The sequence below is a fragment of the Nannobrachium achirus genome (assembly GCF_963921795.1).
Source record: "Nannobrachium achirus genome assembly, chromosome: 1".
Classification (NCBI taxonomy): Eukaryota; Metazoa; Chordata; class Actinopteri; order Myctophiformes; family Myctophidae; genus Nannobrachium; species Nannobrachium achirus.
In genome coordinates this window covers 28,697,018-28,713,971 of record NC_137810.1, presented here as the reverse complement: position 1 = coordinate 28,713,971, position 16,954 = coordinate 28,697,018, and the positions used below count along the sequence as shown (strand labels likewise).

The 16,954-nt window shown below is 44.0% G+C and overlaps 1 protein-coding gene across 1 annotated transcript in view; it reads left to right on the top strand.

The window, feature by feature from the left end:
* The window catches only part of pde4ba (phosphodiesterase 4B, cAMP-specific a), a gene marked incomplete at its 5' end in the record, with an annotated part of 205,344 nt that overhangs the window by 21,807 nt on the left and 166,583 nt on the right, over positions 1-16,954 (top strand). The window lies entirely within an intron of this gene.

Below are 16,954 nucleotides of genomic sequence, written 5' to 3'. Positions count from 1 at the left end.
TAAGAAGAACAACTTGTAGAACAAGAAGCTTAGTTCCCATGTCTTGCACATACTGTAGCTGATGGTTCTAAGCATCAGTTCATCAGTTGTACATCGTTGCTGTCAGGCAGAAACCTTGTCTCCATGTTTTAACTTTTTGTGTTTCTTCATAAATGAACACCCTACTTCATCATACTACAGCGTCACACTAAAGCATCAAAAGTGGCAGATCCACGAGACCCGTTTTGAGCTTGTAAATCTCTTGCTATTTGCCAGACCCATGAAATGGGTAGGCCTACATAAGCAAATGTCGGTCTGTCCGGGTTTTCTATATAAAGGGTATATATGATGATGACATGATGATGACATGCCTACAAAAGGCATGATGTCATAAATGATGATGACAGACAGGGGGTCTGGCACAACCAGGTTGACCTGGTCTAGTTTTTTTAGCAAGTCCTGAAAAGTAACAGTTTTGGACATGAGGTTTCCACCCGACAGAGACAATATTTTCAGTTGAGGGTGAGTTTACCCCAGCCACCAGACCACTTTGTTGCATCAACAGAAACCTGAAAGTCTGCTTGTAAATGTAAAACACCCTGTTACTTCTTGTTCAATCCTTTCACTATGAATGTCACCTTTTTGCTGCTTGTGTTGTGACATCACAGCACTACTGTATTTTCTGACGTCTGACAAAGCCCATGAGTTTCCGACCAGGAGTTGAGTTAGGAGTTGGAGGGCTGTTTGTGTGGATTTTTCCTACTTGGAAGTCGGAAACTTCCCAGTTGCCACTTAGCACAAACTCACCGTTTAGCTGGGTTCACGTCATACAGGACAGATGGTACGGGTATGTTTCAGCCAAATGGGAACTGTGAAGTTTCCAAAAACGCTCTGATTGGCGTCACATACTGACATCAGTCCTTTGCTAAAGTCATCACTTAAATACACCCTCTAGTTATTGTCAAAGGACCCATGAAGGTGGAAAGTCTGAAACTGTGATTCCAGCTTTTGATATTGCCTTGGTGATGTGATATAATTGCATACGCTAGGTTGTGCTCACAATTTCATGGCACACACATTAATCCTACTGCTAGTACCAACTTTTAGTATTTTAAAAGTATACAATTTGTTGTAAAATGCACATATACTGTCCTGCTCTTGTACAATTGTCAAATGAACACCGTGTATACGGTAGCTTCAGTTTGATGTTCAGGTGACTAACAGAGCCCACCTGAGGGGCAGACTAGCCCCACTAAACTCTTAGGCCAGACCCCCTCTTACTTCCCATTAGTGTTAGGGTCATTTAAAAAAGAAATGCCAGAACCAAACTGATTTTGGAACATATGGTCCATCAGGGTTCCTGTCTGTTATTTTGGACGTTTGGACGTGTGAATATCTCTACTCCACACCCTCCAGGCGCATAAGCGGCCATGTCTTTCCACTGTATCCCCACTGAGAAGCACTTCTCAGTGGAGGGGGAAATGAAGGGGGGAAAAATTGCTTGACCCTGCATAAGCTACAGTACTTATGGAGTTTAACTTATTTCCTGTATAAGGTTATTGGTAGCCCAACCTTCAGCAGCTGTTCCTGGTGCCCTGACTATTGCTGACTGTCATGTTGTATTCAGCTCTTCAGTTTAAGCTATGATACCGCTCCCACTACTCTATTGGATTTGTTACACACACTGCCTCCGTACATACGCATGCGCGTTGGCATGTCCTTGGCATGCAGCCAGGGGTATCACATTCAGATAAGCTTTTTAGCTAATAAGCTAATCAGTCCTGATTACCATGGCATGCAGTTGTATGTGTATGTGTGTGTGTAGCTGGCACACACACAGTTTAACAATTTATGTCCACACACAGGGAAAGCATAGGGACACAAATATTTTAGGTGCAGTAAAGGTTACATTCACAAACTCATGGATATGTCCTCGTGATACAACACGCATGTCACTCAGCACTCAATGGGCAAATATGGCAGCAGAGTCGGCACAATACTTTGCCAGCCTTTCTGCCACTTCTATGGGCATCCCAAGAGTTAAAGCACTCTCTGTAGTTGTTCTCATGGGCCTGGAAGTCCACCCGTTGCTATTCTGACAGCAGACAGACGTACCGCTGGAAGGCTGTATGATGGCCTACTGTATGTCGGGTCTATTGCCTCTCTTCCCAGTAGCTGTTATGGGAGGGACCGTCAGGTAGCGTATGCTGTTGGTAGATTCCACCGGTGAATAGTGCCTTCTTGTATGCAAGCTACATAGTTCACAGAAGCAAATGCATCCACTGCACCTACTGTACTACACCCTAACCCAATGTAGCAGTTTAACGTCATGCCCAGGACACACACACACACACACACACACACACACACACACACACACACACACACACACACACACACACACACACACACACACACACACACACACACACACACACACGTAAATCATGACCTTTAGTTTTCTGAAAAACTTCAAATATTTATTCATAAATTACAAAAACATTATGCTGCTATATACTGTACTGTACATGGCAACAAAAACCCCGCCCTGAAGGGTAAAAACTCCATCGCCCAAAATGGATTAACAGTTATATTAATTATTACTTATGGCAATGGCATACTTACAATTTGTTGTCATGTTTTTTTTGTTTTTGTTTAAATCCTTTTCAGCAATTGACGTCATTCCTGTAGCATCCCTTGATTGGTACAGGACTATCATTTAATTCAAGTGAATGTGAAGTAATATAATTATGTAAAACTGTTTTAAGTATCTATATTAGAGTAGGCACACATTTAAAACCCGAAGAGTAAAGTTACATCTTTGGAACAGATGATGTGGGCTATTTGAAGAGCTGCATTCCCATTCCTTGCCAGAAGGGTGCATTGTGTACTTGGCTGACCAGGCTTGGCTCACATAGAGACCGACTAGTACTGTACATGAACATACACAGACAAAGGCATTTTTTACACATTTGTCTATTATTTTAGTCCATTTATGTCATTTGTTTTGTTTTAATTGTTGTACAAGGCCAATGGAGAATCCACATGTGATATTACACTGGGTGAATAGAACTGTTGATGGTGTCAGCTGTGGGGTTGTTTATTGCGACCGTAGGTCGCAGTTACTTGCACACTATCCAAACCTCCACCGGCTGTCCCTCCGTCACTCCCTCCGTCACTCCCTCTGTCACACGTCACACGTCACACTTTTGCCCTGCTCATATCTCTGCAACCGTTGCCCCGATCCATGCCAGATTTTGCACACACACTCCTTGCCTGCCAAACTACAACCTCCAAGGACCCCCGGAGTTTCGGGGACCCCCAGGTCCCTGGGGGACCCCCAGGTGTAAAAAATTACCAAATGTGCAAAAATGACCAAATGACCACCCCAACGGGGCTGCTCTCTCTGTGTCACACACACACACACACACACACACACACACACACACACACACACACACACACACACACACACTCTCTCTCTCTCTCTCAAACATAATGTGTGACCTGCCAAGTGGCAAGGAATGTTGCCACTGTCCTCTCTCTCTCACACACACACACACACACACACACACACACACACACACACACACACACACACACACACACACACACACACACACACACACACACACACACACACACCCCTTCACACCAGGGAGTCCAGGAAGGATGAGCCTCCATGCTTAAATAAACAGACCTGGGTCCACTATCAAGATCTGCCTGTGGGTGTGTCTACTTTTAGCAGGAGAGCTTGCATCTTGCATGCTAGTATTGGCATTTCTCCCAAACTCAATGAAGACAACACACAAGATTTGAAGACTTCTAGAAGAAATGAGACTTTTGCAAGAACATACCACAAAGGTTTGCTGAAAGTAGGCCTGCCTAATACAAGTGTAACTATACACGCTGAAACTCTGGAGTGTCAGGTGATCATTGCTGAAACCTCAGAACAATAGCCACATATTAGCAACCATAAATACAGATGCCCACCCTTTAGCTAACAGAAACTGCTTTTGTAAATGCTGGAATGTTAAAAAGGTCATCTCTTTCACTTTCAATTGTATACATTAGCTATTGTTCATAACTACACAGTCATGTCATCAAAATGCATCTGTCCCATCTAGCGCCACCATCTGGCTGATTTTTAAAAAACACATTTTTGGACACTGCTCCTACAGAATTTGCCCTAAAATCACACAAACCACTACACAGTATCTCTACAGTCACCCTGCTCCTACAGATTTTGCCCTAAAATCATGCACACCAGTACACAGTATCTCTACAGTCATGTAATCACAACGCATCTGTCCCATCTAGCGCCACCATCAGGACGATTTTGCACAAACTACTTTTTGGCCTATTTATGGAGATAAGCGACCAACGGTCGCTTATCTCCCGATTAGGGAGTCTTACTGGTATTATCTCCTGACTGACTGCCCAGTGCCCACTCTTTGTCGTGCTTGTGAATTCCCTCCACCCAGCACCGAGAGTACAGCAGTAGCATCCATATCCACAGGTTTCTTTACACACTAAGCAAAGGTGTGTGTGTGTGTGGCAATGTAAACGTATGTTTTCTCATGCCAATAAAGCCCTTTGAATTGAATTGTGTGTGGGTGGGGGTGGGGGGGTTCTGCCAAGCGATTTAATCCTTCACTATTAATCCCCCAGTCCCTAAACTCTATCTTCCACCCTTCTCCTTGTTTCACTGGTTACATCAATTCTTTAATTATTTTTTGTTACATCAATGCTTACATCAAGAGTGAGTGCGTGCGTGTGTGCGTTTGGGGAGGTATTTTGGGATTCAATTATGTTTCCTGCTGATGCATGCGATTGCCTCATAGCACAGAGTCCCTCATGCATTGATTGTCTAAGTTCAGTGTGAATGGGTGGGTGTGCTCCTACTTTGTGCTGGTGAGGGAGCATGCTGTGCACTGGTGTGTCTCAATGTGTAACTAATTCATGTACAGTATGGGTGTCTGTGGCTGTTTGTCATTATGGTGCTAGTGAAGTGTGTCTCTCTGGGGTTGTGTATGTGTGTATGGACGGATGGATGGGCGAGTCACGTCGAGCAGTGAATCTGAACGTGAAGTTAAAAACTTTCTATCTCAAGAGCCAAAAGCCTCCCCGGGACCCAAACTAGTGAAAATAGCAGACCTACAAGCTCACATGAGTCGTAGATCTGCTATTTTCATTTTATTATATATATTTTTGTTTTATGGAATTTCTTAGATTTTTTTCTTTTTTGTATGTATGAAATTGTCATTAGAAATTAGTTTTTAATTTCTGAAAATGTTTTGGAAAATAAATAAATTGTAGTAAACAAAAACATAATTATGTTATGTACTCGTGACCCATAAAAATGTGTTTGCGACCCAAGACCCAAACACGGTTCCCAACCCAGTGTTTGGGAAACACTGATGTAGAGCACAGTTGTGAATACATTTGATTGCAGGTGTCTGCACATCTCAATACTATGTTATTTGATATTTCCTTGATCCTTAGATAGATTCTAGTTAGTTAAGTTGTTCCACCATTTTGAAGTTTACCCCAAAGTATTATTTCTGCTCCAAAGAAGGTGTCCCTGAGGAGCCTTGCCGGAAGATTTCAGCTTTCCTTTATTCCATGTACCCTGCTCCCTCTAATGAAGGAGAAATTGGACATTGACTCACAACTGATTGGAGAAACAGAGGCTGAGACAGAGGAAGCAAAACCGACCAGACGTGCCTGTTAGATCCCTAAATGTAACGACCAGAGATGAAGTGCTCAATAAAAGAATAATTTAGATGTGATTGATGCCTGACCTTGTGTGCACTTGTGTGCACACACACACATGCACGCACACACACACACACACACACACACACACACACACACATGCACGCACACACACACACTGGATAATAATTAGCAAGGAGTGTTAACATAAGGAGGGACAGCGATTGCATTTTCCATGAGTGTGTGTGTTTGTATGTACCTGTATGTGTGAGGGGGTTTAATCACTGGAAATGATGGTCTGCACTATGTACACAGATGCCTCTATATGTATACTTACTAATTATTTAATTGCAGTTTTTGGTTTACAATAAAATGCCTCTTCTGACCTGTATCGCTGATCAGAATGATGAAGTGATTCTGATAACTTTGATCATGGAGGTGATAGTAGTGATGCTGATGATGACGAGAATGAATTCTTGAATACTGAATATTTCGTTTAGTGGGTGTTTTTCCTGTGGTGAGGGGTCATCCTGTTTTGGTCCAGTGTCTCTGTGTGGTGTAGTAGGGTTCTGCATTAATCAAGACCCCTCCTCTCAAGACTCCCAAGTCCCAACTACAACAAACACAACAACAACACTGTTGGCACATCTTTATGAAAAATATAACAGTGGATATTTCACCCTCCATATTACACACTGAAAATGAAGCATACTACTTGTTATGCAAATGCAAACCTGATTTGAGGAGAGTGCTGCTCTGGCTCTGGCAGTTGGTTCACAGCAAGCAACCATATACAGACAGACCCACATGTCAGGACCTTTATTGGGGATAATATTATTGGGGTGATCTCTGAACAGAACACAGGCCATCTGTGCACCACTGCACAGCGACAGATCTGGAGTCTGCCTTCGTGGCACTCAGTGGTCACTCGCTAACTGAACTTTCGAATGGCTTTCTGTTGACCATGGCATAAATCTCTCTCAATGTCATGTCTGTGTCGCCCATCCTTTCTGTTTCCCCTTTCTTTAATTTCTTCACTCCCTACCTCATCCTTCTCTCTTGTCTCGCATGGTTGCATGACTTGCACCTCAGTCTCACCTCTTGTTTCCTGCTCTCCATCGCAACTGTGACGTCATTAGCAGCTTTCAGCGACGGTCGGTGAGGCATTAAGTTATTAAATAAGAGGCTTCGTATCCCTGTCACTACCGTCACAACAGTGACACCCTACAGAACACACACCAAGAAATGATTTGATCTCCTTTTCTCCCTCTGCCCCGCCTTCTCTGGTCCGGCAGGCCTCTCGCTTTCTCTCTTCTGCTTTCTGCCCTTATTGGTGCTTCTAAGTGTTTTCAGTGTGATGTCTTCCTTTGGTGGAATGGTTTTGCACATGCTTCTGACTTTAATAATTCATTAACAGTTGAGCACTGGATTAAGGCCGCTGCTGCTGTTACATCACTTTTACTACAGGGTTTCCCACAAGGACAAGAACATGTAGAGAGCCAGTTAAGTGATGAATTTAAAAAACATAATTAACTGGCTGAAAATTAATTGCTTTTGCCCATTTGGAAAACAGAATCTATAATACTTGGGCTGTGAGCTATTGCCAAGGGGAACCAGAAAATCTCATTCCTGGCACAGCCTCACTTTGACACCTCCCTGCACTACACGTTACAGTAGGATTAAAACTAAACTAGTCATGGTTGTGTTGAACCTTAGACCCTCGTCTTACCATGGCCCATCCCATTTCAATACATTTAAATGGCTGACAGTTGAAAATAGGGTAAAGGAGCTGAAATTGAGACTTGCACATAAGATATTGCAAGGTAATGGGCCAAGATATTTTAACAATATTTTTTCTAGATGGTCAAGGCTCCAAGAATGTACAATGTCCAAGAATGCAGGTTTTTCTTATTTATTTACCTCCAAAATAAGAGAACAGTCCTGTGCAGGATTCTTACAGTGTAGGGTTGAGGTATAAATACTACCAATATAAATACAGTTTACAGTTTAGGCATTTAGACACTTTTAATCCAAAGCGACTTACAATAAGCAGGTAATACATCAATATAATAAGCAAGATAATATGTCAGAACATCAACAACAATACAACAAATGCATTGGAATATTACTCTAGAAAAAATAATAACTGCTCGGATATTATTTTAACTGATGTTATTTGAGTTGTGTGAAAAGCCTATATTTTAGATTGTAATTAAAGAATATAAAAGATGAGTGTTAAAATTATTTCATTTACTTAGAGATTCTATTAAACCCATTCCCAAGATACAATGCAACCTTTCATGGTTGGATGAGACTTATGGGGGCTAGAAGTGTTACTGTAAATAGCAATAAAGAAACTGCTGGCTTATTGTGTCTAAAAAGACATATTTAGCCACTTGTACGCATGCCACCATGCGTACGCATGCCCCACATTTTAGCACAGTAAACGTGATAAAACAATAGAACGAAGCAAATGAAAACATTTTAACCCTCACTTTTTCTTTTCTCTAATTACAATCTAAAATATGAATATGTCCTTTAATTCCACAGTTTGGGGCGAGGAGGGAAAATTGTCTATGATGAGTGGATTTTTGTCCTGGGGTTTTTAGCGAGGGTTCTGTCAGCATCCCTGTGTCTAAGGGCTGGACATAACATTTTAAGAAGAAATAAACAGTTGAACAGCTTAACTAAGAAATAACAACAAACCAAGAACTTAGTCGATGTCTTTTCTCCTGTTAGCCTTGAGCGTTCTCTATTCACGCAACACTTCTAGCTTCCTTACCCACAATGATTAGTAACTGGCATAACTCAAACAAGGCTAACCATGTCCCATGAGTTAGACTAACTACACAATTACACATTTCCTTCACACATTCTATATGCATTTCCATGTGTCAAATCATTCACAAAACAGTTACAACTAGAAGCAGTGCTCTTCCGAGCACAGGTCTGACTCTCCACCAGGTCAGGTATGTCATTGTGGCATCCTGGTGGCGCTATAATAGGGCAATGTGAAAATGGTGCTATGCCTTCTTCGGCCTTTAACGGCAATATGGCGCTGCATGCATGATTTGAGGCATTTTGTTCCAAATATGTCGACCTGCTGGTGGCGCTATAACGGGTCAATGTGAAAAGAGTGGCATTTGTTCCTTGACCTAGTGGGAATGTGCGTGCAGAATGTCTCTGAAATCACATGCGGTGTTCGTGATTTAAGTCATTTTGTTTAAAATTTACCAATCCTGCAAACTTTGGAAGCCAATGTTAGGCAATTAGGATGGAATATGAAATATCGGACAGATGCGTCTTGATCACATGACTATAGAGATACTGTGAACTGATTTGCGTGATTTTTGGATAAAATCTGAAGGAATAATAGGAAAAAGTTTGTTTTACATAAGTCGGCCTCCTGGTGGCGCTATAAAAGGCAGATATGAAAAATGCAGGGCAAAGGTTTTTCCTTTGCCTCTAAGGAATGCGCATACAAAGTTTTACACTGATCAGTGGAGTTATAGGTAAAAACTCGAATCGGCCTGTTATAGCCCCACCATGAGGCTGATTTGAAAAATGTGGCATTTCTTCCTCAGCTTTTTGGGAACGTGCATGCACAATTTCACCAAAATCGGACGCTGCGTTCATGATTTGAGGCATTTTATTTAAAACTTACCAATCCTGCAAACTTTGGACGCCAACCAGGAAGGAATTTGGAAAATACGGCAGATCCATGTGGATTACATGCCTTTAGAGATACTGTCTACCGTTTGCGTGACTTTTGGACAAAATCTGTAGGAGTACTGGCCAAAAAACAGGCCCATGTGAAAAATATGGGGCAGAGGTTCTGAATTGGCATCCAGGGAGTCTATGTGTGCACAGTTCGGTCGAGACCGGGCCAACCGCGCCGGAGATTAGCTGGTAACAGACAGACGGACGGACGGACGGAGGCACGCACACACGCACAGACAGACGGACGGACGGACACACACGGACAGATGGACAGGGTGCAAAACATAGTCTCCCCATGCCTTCGGCCTGGTGGAGACAATAAAATAGACAATACAGATTGAACATACTGTAGCCTCCACTGGCTGCTGACCGGACACAACTCCAAGCCAGCATGATGACAGTCATTAATCGAGTCAGCTGTGCAGTGTTTGCTTATAATGACCAGTTTTACCCTGTGGGGTCCTTATGGCAATAGGGCGCGGGTTGCCCCGTGACACTAGTTAATAGGGTCTCACATGGCTATTTAATTAGAGGAATGCTAGGGCTACTGTTCTGGGCAAACCCATGGCAGCAGAGGAGTAGAAAAAACATCCGTGAGAGATCAAATCAAGTCAGTCCTTTCTTAGGTTTAACGTGCATGTGGGAAACGTCAACATATTTATTGTCTCCACCAGCCGAAAGGCATGGGGAGAGACTATGTTTTAGCCTCCGTCCGTCCGTCCGTCCGTCCGTTCACGCGTGTCCGTGTGTCCGTTTGTCCGTGTGTCCGTCCATCCAGTTTGTTGCCAACTAATCTCCGGCACCGTTGGCCCGGTCGCTGCCAAACTGTGCACACACAGTCCCTGGATGCCAATTCAGAACCTCTGCTGCCCCACATTTTTCACATGGGCCTGCTCTAGCGCCACCAGTAGGCCGAGTTTTTTGCCTCCTACAGATTTTGTCCAAAAATCACGCAAATTGGTAGACAGTATCTCTACAGTCATGTGATCGACATGGATCTCTCCGATTTTCCATATTCCATCCAGTTTGCAGGATTGGTCCGTTTTGAATTGAGGGTATACGTGTCTGTGACATCATCATCATACCTGGAGGTTATGCAAAAACACCTACTGAGTGGCAAAAAAACTACTTTCTGGACTTGACAACCCATACATCCAAACAGAAAAGTCTTTTCTGATTGCATTAAACAACGTTAAACTTTGCCAATCGATTTGCCATTCGCTTTATGCATGTGACCCTCTATAAAATGCCTGAATCATGAACGCAGTGTGCGATTTTTGTGAAATTGTTCATGCACATTCCCAATAGGCCGAGGAATAAATGCTGCTTGAAAAAAATCAAATCAGCCTCATGATGGCGCTATAATAGCCTGATTCGTGTTTTTACCTATAACTCTACTGATCAGTGTACAACTTTGTATGTGTACTCCCAAGGCCAAGGAAAAACCTTTGCCCTGCATTTTTTCAGATCTGCCTCTTATAGCGCCACCAGGAGGCCGACTTATGTAAAACACATTGTTTTTCCTATTATTCCTCTAGATTTTATCAAAAAAATCTTGCAAGATGGATCTGTCCGATATTTAATATTCCATCCTAATTGCCTAACATTGGCAATTATTGGAATGTGAGTCTGACTGATACATCTTGATTGTATGACTCCACAGATGTGTGTACAGGTGTACAGGTTCAAGTGGTTAACTTTCTTGTTATCCTCAACATTGTACACATACAGTACTGTATATACTTCATAAGGTGGCATACAGTGAAGCTACAGTATAGTTTGTAGAAGTGTGGAGAAAGTGGTGAAAGGTGGAGCTGAAATAAAAATGGTCCACTCTATAGCTTGTCAGGTCACCGTGACGGCCATTACCTCTTATGTCTTGATGGGCAAGCTGAAAGAGGCCATTGTCCAAATGCTTTATTGGTTGAGAGGGCCAGAGAAATTAAAGAGGAAGGGAGGGGGGGGGGTGAAATGATCATTGAGTCACAACCAAAACAAAACACTCCTCAGAGCAGACGAGCCGATGCTCACATTTTGCTCAAGCTGTTTGTCTTTTTGTTCTCTTTTTTTATGTTATCTATCCTTTCTCTGTTTTTGTCTCAAGGCCATGCTTTGTCTTTATCGCTCAGTGAATTAAAAATAAAATTGTATGTCTGCATGCATGTGCGTGCGTGCGTGCGTGCGTGCGTGCGTGCGTGCGTGCGTGCGTGCGTGCGTGCGTGCGTGTGTGTGTGTGTGTGCACGCTGTGTGTGTGTGTGTGTGTGTGTGTGTGCACGCTGTGTGCGCGCTGTGTGCTTTTAAGTGTGCACATGCTCTCTCTTTTTTCAGCTTTTCTTCAGATAGCAATGTCATGGTTGGACTGCTCCTATTCTCTGTCACAGGCTCACAGCAGATACAATTATAGGAGTGTGTGTCTGTGAGTGAGAGAGAGAGAGGGAGAGCACAAAAGAGTCTGACGGAAATGGCAGTCACTTAGATAATAATGGGATGTGCACTTCAACCCTTTGTTATTGTGTCAGCGTGCAGAGTAAATTTTGTCAAGCTATGGGATGGCATTAAAACGAAGACTTAATTCAAGTTGTTTATTCATGTGCATCCACGCTTTAAATACTACTATAATACAGTTGTGGTTGTGGTGTGTCTGCTGTCCTTTCGGTTTCTTTTCCTACAAATGCCGCTTCATCTGATCTCACTGTTTTCATTAACCCCGTCTACCTGACAAAAGGTCATCATCACAAACTCCCTGATACCTCCAAGAAGAAAAGAAACCTGGCAAGCTGTTACCGTGCCTGCCTTGCCTGGCTGTCGTCACGACAACCACTCGCCAATCCGGATAACGGGGAGGCGTGGCTTGCCAACAGCCTCTATGACTGTGCTGCAACTCACAGCCTATATCTGAATGAAACTGCAAGAGAAGCGTGTGCCCTGCTCTGCTCTGCTCAGCTCACTGGAGTCTTGAGTGAGAGAGAGTGGCAAATCTGACTTAGACATTTTCGAGAGGGGGCAGTTGATCTGTACCCCACCAGTAGTGCCTTTTGGAGTGGACAGGGGGGGTGTGTGTTTGTGTGTGTGTGTGTGTGTGTGTGAGAGAGAGAGAGAGAGAGAGAGAGAGAGGGAGAGAGAGAGAGAGAGAGAGTCAGTGTGGCTGATTGAGGCAGAGGAAGAGAAGCTTTCACATCCGTTGAATCTTTCATAAAGATCCACCAACTACAAGCTGCTGACTGAAAGGACTTAGTGAGAGAAGGAGAGTGCATCGGAGTGTGCACTTTGTAGGCACGCAAGCCCAGGAGAAGGAGAGAGTGACTGAGAAAGAGAGGGAAAAAAGTGTTCCAAAGAGAAATTCCTCTATTCAGGAAGGTGCCGTGATCTGGGGTAAGGCTCCTTCCTCTAAGAGCATCTAACGAGTGACAGGACCAAGAGAAAGCCACTGCGCTGGAGCGGAAGACAAGCGGGAAGGAGAGCAGGCTAATCCCTAAAACCGTGAAGCAAGGGGGGTGGCGGGTGGGGAGAGAGAGGGAGAGGCTAAGCAAGCAAAAGCTAGGGAGCACAGAAAGCGCTCCCTTGTGTTGTATATTTGTGTGTTACTTCGCCTCAGTCTCTCTGCGTAAAGCTCTCTGTCCTGGACTACAAGGAAAGGCACTGCTTCTGGCCCCCTCCCCTCCGGCTGGCACAACACAAGGGGGAGAGAAAGATAGAGAAGAGGGGGACACAAACCACATCTGCATGACTTAAACTGGGACTTAAAATCCACAGACTGAACTCTGAAGGTGGTGGGGTGGCTCATTTGTTTACGTGCAGAATTTGGGAAGGAGGTGAGGGTCAGACTCGACGGAAACCAGGAGGTGGTGGTGGAGGAGGAGAAGAGAGATTCAGCTGAGCTGAGGAGAGGAGGAGGTGTGGTGGGATGTCGTCCGACGAGCTCAGCGCCGCGGAGTCGGACGCGTGCATCCGCACGTTCAAGGAGCACATGCACCTGGAGCTGGAGCCCCCGAGGACCACGGGCGTGGCCGGGGCCAGGCGGGGCGCAGCCTCCCCGAAACTGTCGCCCCGGACCTCCCCGCGCCTCTTCCGCAAGCTGATGGTCAACAAGAGCATTCGGCAACGCCGGCGCTTCACCGTCGCCCATACCTGGTAAGACAGGTTGGGGTTGGGCTTTGGGGGTGGAGGGTTATAAATGGAGAGAAGAGGGGCTAAGATGGATGGTGGAGAAATTGGGAGGGGGGGGGGCGGGGGGCATTGGAAGGGCGTATCATGAGACCGACAGACAAACAGGGGTGAGGGTGGCCGGTGGAAGGTGAGAGAGCGGAGATGGGCGCATGGAGGTGACAATAGAGGAAGCGGGGGGGATTATGAGATGGAGAGGAGGGGAATGAGATAGAGGCACAGACCTGCTCTGTGGAAATGGCAATTTCACTGACAACTGTTACTTGTGCTATCGTTCCACAGCATGGAATGGGATCAAACAGATGTATTTGTTGAATTGGAATATTATATAACAGAATAAAATTAGAGCATGCAAACTGTTGTTTTCCCTTTTGGTACACATCTGGCCTGCACATAGATCCCTTTTGTTTTGACTGTCTGTGGTGTACTGTATGTGTGTGAGTCTTGTGTGTGTGTTTGCTTGCCTGACAGGGGGTGAGGTGTGTTATGCAACCCAGTGGTTCTTCACCTTTTGGCATACGACCCCTGCAAGGAAGACGTGGTCACGGTGTGCAATATTGCACAACACAGCGACACATCGCATCAGCAACGCACAGCGTGTCACAACACGGCACACAGCAACACATCACAATATCACACAGTGTGATACTACACAGCACAGAGCATCAAATCACAGCTTCACACAACATGACACATCATGACAACAGCACATCCCAGTGCCACACAGTGTGACACAACTCAGCATCCACTATAAAGCGCCACAAGAAAACAGACAACAATACAGCACAGTGTTGAATTGTCCACCACAATGAACCCCCTTCATGTAGCCATGGTTAAATCTGTTATGTTTTACAGGCAAAAGACAAATACATAGACATGTATTTAATACACGGTTATACATCCATTTGCAGAATGGTTGATTTTCACCTGGAGTCATTATTTGAAAGGGGCGTTCAGATGTTAATGGAGGGTTATGCTACTGAATGTTATGCAACATGCTGTTAATGGAAAAGCACTGAGGGGAAAACGGCTGCTATGGATTGGCTGGCAAACCTCAAGGTGACTCTTTCCCCTGCATGATTGGCTAAGTTCTAAAAGAGGCTGGTTGATTTGTTGAGTGTTAAAGCCACAGAGGTGGTTGGGTGTCAAGAATCTATATTTATTTCTCAGTAAATAGTCATTAATGCACAATCTGTGTGTGTGTGCACGTGTGCGTGCGTGTGTGTGTGTTCGTGCATCCCCTAAACAAAAGTACTTAGAAGAAGACATTGTTTTTTTTTTTTTCCCTACAACGGCAAGGAAGTTAACCAGACCATATATATATATATATATTTTGTGTAATATATATATTTTGTGTGTGTGTGTGTGTGTGTGTGTGTGTGTGTGTGTGTGTGTGTGTGTGTGTGTGTGTGTGTGTGTGTGTGTGTGTGTGTGTGTGTGTGTGTGTGTGTGTGTGTGTGTGTGTGTGTGTGTGTGTGTGTGTGTGTGTGTGGTCTTATCAATCTGTATCTTTGTGTCCACGAGTGGCTGACGGGACATGTGCTCATGTCTGTCCCTGTACATCAGTGAGAATGAGAAGGCATTCACGTCTTATCTCGCTCTCTCTCACTGTGTCGCCTATTTCTGGGTAGAGAGAAAGGTCCTGATAAACATCAGAGAGAGCATCATGTGAGAGGAAGGAGCTTAAAGCCATGTTTAACCCATACCATTGGAATGATTCCACATATTGTCCTAGATGTTTATCAGTCCTTTTCCCCCCCTGCTTCACGTTACACTGACATTGGTGACAGGTGACACACACCTGTCCAGTTGTGACAAAGGAAATCGTTATTTACGATATCATTGCGATAATCAAAATACATTATCCTGGGGCCAGAAAATCGCAGATCTGTGAGCTTGTAGATCTTGTAGATTTTTTGGAAAAGACATTTGAGAGTGAAAAAAGACTGTATCAAGTATGTACAGTATACTATTATAAGTACCTTTTACCAATTATAGAGGACTTAAATGGTACCAAATATGCAGCTCGGCAAATAAAAGGTAAATTGATCCCAGTGCATGAAGGAGCACGTTATGACGGTAAATTAAATCTCCACGATACGATTATTGTGAGTGTTTTTTTATCACGATAAACGATAATATCGCTTATCGTCCCATCCCTACTTCCAACAGCTTCAAACTGCTGGCATTAGTTGGCAAACTCTGCATTTAAAAGTCACCTCAGTAGCCTGCAATGCTGGCCTGGCAGTGTTGCCAGGTCTGCTTATTATAAGCGACTTTGGGCTTGTTTTCCTGTAATGCCGCTTGTAAACATTCATAGTCGCGCGTTGCTTTAGTTTGGGCTTGTTTCTGAAGTGTAGTTGCTTTCGCCTTGCTTTCAAGATTATCTTTGAAAATAGCTGATGTAATATGGCTCAAGTGGTGAAACTGGTCTCTGGTTTTATTTAGGCTTGCTTCTGCACGAGTAGCAGACTAGAGGTCCAATCTACAGTGGAGTATTTACTCCCCTTATCACCACCGACGGTTAGGCAGGACGGCAAACAACTGACCATGTTCAGTTCTTCATCGACGGGTTCCGACAGCGCTATCGATGGCAAGTGTCTCATGCTCAGCAGATGCTTTCCGACACTGAATCGCAGCCGAATTGGCGCGGTGGAAAGATGCCTTTAGGGTTCAGGGAGACATTAAAGTGTCTCTGAATATATTAGTGACATGAATCTATCTGTGGTTGTAGAGTAGGGAAAGTGTCAGATTTTTTTTTTCCAGAGATGAATACGCTGCAAAATAGCATCTAGTTTACCAAGTTTGCTGCAATTGAGATAACCTACTCTGAGAACCGCCCTTTGATCACATTGTGTTTGTGTGTAAGATATTAAAGTGAACCAGCTAGATGGCAAATTCAGCCCTGTAAACATCCTCCAATGCTCTCCAAGGGCATAATGTCAAATGAAGCAATCATACAAGTCCATGCACATCCATTTCCTAGTAAATCTGGTACCATAATAATTGCAAAATTCTCTAGAGAGTTAGACGGGTAACTGGGACCATGGGATGCCACAGGTTTGATCCTCTCACCAGCCAGTGTATCCATCAACAACATGTTGGCAGCTCTTCTAGAAAAGCGTGTCAGCAAAAAGCTTAAAATGTAAATGGAAAAGGGAGAGGCACACCGAAAAAGAAAAGCAATGAAAAATTCATCAAGTAAACCACATGCAGTGTGTGGCTGGGTGCCTTCTCTGCGGAAGAGGAGTCAATACAAAGGGAGGGTCACTGATTAGAGTAAATAGAGTAGGCAATTAGCCATGCCCTGACATTTACCAACCTACCGGTAATCTAATGGCTAATTTGCTGATGCATAACAGGTACAGGTAT